The sequence below is a fragment of the Chrysochloris asiatica genome, unplaced genomic scaffold, assembly GCF_000296735.1.
Source record: "Chrysochloris asiatica unplaced genomic scaffold, ChrAsi1.0 scaffold00308, whole genome shotgun sequence".
Lineage (NCBI taxonomy): Eukaryota > Metazoa > Chordata > Mammalia > Afrosoricida > Chrysochloridae > Chrysochloris > Chrysochloris asiatica.
This window is the reverse complement of record NW_006408826.1, coordinates 797,386-801,495: the sequence shown is the minus strand read 5'-3', so window position 1 is coordinate 801,495 and position 4,110 is coordinate 797,386.

The following is a 4,110-nucleotide window of genomic DNA, read 5'->3' as shown; positions in this document are numbered from 1 at the left end:
CTTCAAAGAGTTCATGGAGAAAATTCACTTATCATCCAATTCCACTTTTCCACAAACTTTTGTAAGCCATTTAGATTGTTATGTGTATTGCATTAATCATGATATGCTGCTGTAATTATATGTGTTGGAGTTGATTCCAACTCATAGTTGCTGTATATGGTAGAGTAGAACTACCCCATAGAGTTTCCTAGGCTTGAATCTTTACAGCCACCGCTTGTCTGGTCTGTCAGTTTGTCGTACTGTGGTGGTTTGTGTGTTGCCGTGATGCTGGAAGCTATGCCACTGGTATTTTAAGTACCAGCAGTGTCATCCATTATGGACAGGTTTCAGATGAGATTCCAGACAAAGACAGAGTAGGATTATGAAGAGATAGACCACTTCTGAAAGGTTAGCCACTGAAAACCTTATGAATAGCAATGGCACATTGTCAGATATAGTGCCAGAAGATGAGCCCCTCAGATTGGAGGACATTCAAAATACAACTGGGGAAGAGCTGTCCCTTCAAAGTAGAGTTAACCGTGGTGACACGAATGGAGTCAAGCTTCCAGGGCCTTCATTTGCTGAGGAGGCACCACTCAAATGAGGAGAAACAGCTACAAAAATCCATTAATAATCAGAACATGGGATGTATGAAGTATGAATTTTGGAAGCTTTCAAGAATGAAATGGAGTGTATAGACATTGATATCCTAGGTTTCAGTGACCTGAAATGGACTGGTATTGGCCATTTTGAATATGGTTTACTATGCTAGAATGACAATTTTAGAGGAATGGCATCACTTTCATCATCAAAAAGAGTATTTCAAGATCTATCTTGAAGTATATAACTGTCTGTAATAGGATAATATTCATATGCCTACAAGGAAGACCAGTTAAAACCACTACTTATCAAATTTACGTACCAACCAATAATGCCAGTGATGATGAAACTGAAGAATTCTATCAATTCTTCAGTATGAAAGTGATCAAACATGTAATTAATATGCATTAAGTAATGCTAATGTTCTCCCATGTAAACTACCACATAATTCACAATAAAACATTTTTTTAAAAATCTGCCGTGACTCTGCTTATGAAATAATCCATGACAGACTTGGGTTTCAAAAAGTTTGTGTGAGATGTGTACTGAAACAACTCATGCAAGAATATGAACATAAATGTTTGGGCATCTGCAGACTAATTTTAGACCAATATTCAAAGACAGGTAAAAGTTTCTTTTTAAAAAAAATCGTGACGAGACATGGATTCATCACTACGAGCCTGAGAGTAAACGGCAGAATATAGAATGTAAACATCCTCAATAACCGACCAAGAAAAAATTCAGAAGTCAACCATCAGTGGGGAAATTGATGCTTAAAGTTAGTTTTCTGCGATTCTCAGGGGCCAGTATTGGAACACTATCAGGAAAAAGTTCAGCAATCCACAGTGCTCATTACACTGAGATGCTCACTGAAGAGCTGAGCCCTAAGTTTCGGATTAAAAGCAGAGGACTGGTATCAAAGGCTGTTGTAATCTTGCATGACACACCACTGCCCACACTGTTGACACACAAAAACTTCATTTTGAGTTGTTAAAGCATCATCCCTATAAGTCTTGATCTTGCTCCAACTGAAAGCAGCCCTTCGAGGACGGCGACTCACCTCTGATGCATTTGTGGCTCGCAGGTCAGCCAAAACATTGTTTAATAAAGGAATATGAAAACTTGTTGACAGATGGACAAAGTGTACTGAAAAACAATGAGCTTATGTTGAAAAAATGATGCATTTGTCTTTTCTAAAAATTGATTAAAATAAATTCTACAGCCAGTGGGGGGAAAAAGATACATTGATAATTACTGGTGATTGGAATGGTGAAAGTTGGAAGCAACGAAGAAGAATCAGTAGTCTTGGTTGGTGATATGGTCTTGGTGATAGAAATTATGCTAAAGTGACTAGAAAAAATGAAGACGTAAAAGCTGAACAGAAGATTTCAAAGGAAATTTCAAGAAGATAAAGCCATTATTTTAATGAAATGTGCAAAGTCCTGGAGTTAGAAAACTAAAAGGAAAGACTATGCTCAACATTTCTCAAGCTGAAAGACCCGAAGAAGAAAATCAAGCCTTGGGTTGCAGTATAATAGGATTCTTTGGGCAAACTATTGAATGACATTGGAAACATCAAAGGAAGATGGGAGGAATGCACATACCACTATACCAAAAAGAAATGATCAAATGTTCAACCATTTCAAGAGGTTGCATATGAACAAGAACTGATGGTACTGAAGGAAGAAGAAGTTCAAGCTACACGGAAGGAATTGGCGAGATTAAAAAAAAAAAAAAAAAGAAGGACTCAGTTATTGATGGAAGACAAACAGAAATCTTTCAACAAACTGAGCAGCACTGAAGACACTCACTCATGTATGGCAAGAAATTTCTTGGAAGACAACTATCTAGCCAATTAGAAGAGATCCTTATTTGTGTACCTTCAAAAGAGAGGTAACCCAACAGAATGTGGACATCATCAAAGAATATCATTAATATCATATGCAAGTAAATTTTTGCTGAAGATCATTCAAAAACAGTAGCAACAGTACATTGGTGGGGACTGCCAGAAATTCAAGCCAGATTCAGAAAAGGATATAGAACAAGAGATCTCATTGCTGAGATCAGATGGGCATTGGCTGAAAGCACTGAATACCAGAAAAGTGTTTACTTATGCTTTATAGATTATGCAAAGTCATTTGACTCTGTGGATCATAATCAACTTTGGATAACATTGTGAAGACTGGATATTCCACAACACTGAATTGTGCTCATGCAAAACCTGTACATAGACCAAGAGAACAGAACAAGGGGATACTTGACTGGTGTGTGCCAGCGTTGTATCCCCTCACCATACTTACCCAATCTACATTAGGAGCAAATACTCCAAGAAGCTGGATTATATGAAAACGAACATGGCATCAGGACTGGAGGAAGTACCATTAATAACCAACCTGTGATATGCAGATGACAAAACCTTGCTCACTGAAAGTGAACAGGACTTGAAATATTTACTGATGATGATCAAACACTACAGTATTCAGTATGGATTGCACCTCAATGAAAAAAAAAAAAAAATCCACAACTGCACCAATAAAAAATGTCATGAAAAATGGAAGCAGCAGTTAAGAAATCAAATGAAGTATTGCGTATTGCATTAGCCAAATCTGCTGCAAAAGAACTCCTTAAAGTGTTTATCAGTTTGAGGACCAAGGTGGGGCTGCCCCAAGCCATGGTCTTTTCATTTGCCTCATATAAATATGGTATTTAGGCACTGAATAAGGAAGAACAAAATAGAAATGATGCACTTGAATTATACTGTTGGCAAAGAATATTGAAATTACCATGTATTGCCAGAAGAACAAATAAGTCTATGTTGGTAGAAGGACAGCCAGAATGCTGCTGAGAAGCCGGGGTATCAAGACTTCATCTCTTGTACTTGAGACATGTTGTCAGGAAGAACTAGTCCCTGGAGAAGGACATCATGTTTGACAATGTGGAATGTCAGCAAAAAAGAGGAAGACCCCCTGAACTTTCCCAATAAGATGGAGTGACACAATGGCTTCAGCAATGTACATAAGGTCACTATGAGTCTGAATTGACTCCATGGCACCTAACAACAACAATCTTTATGGAGGACTTCTGGTATGGCACTGTAGGATAAGCATTGGACTGATAACTGCAAGGTCAGAGGTTCAAACCTACCAACTGCTTCTCAGAAACCCTATTCAGGGTCCCTATGAGTCAAAACCGACTCGAGGACTCTTAACATCACAGCGGTCTTTGCAGAAGCAACTACCACATATTTCTCCTAAAGAGCAGTTGGTAGCTTCAAACCGCCAACTTTTCAGTTAGAAGCCGAGCACCTAATCATTGTAGCACCAAGGCTCCTGGTAATTATGTATGATATGTTGTTGTTGTTAAATGTCTTTGAGTTGTTATTATAGTATGATATATAGTTGTTAAATGTCTTCGAGTTGGTATTATACTATGATATAAAGTTATATAAATGGTGACCACAGTTTTGAAGCAAAATTAAAACTCACAGTCTGCCAAGTGTACTTATAGACATGTTGTTTTTTTTGCTAAGTG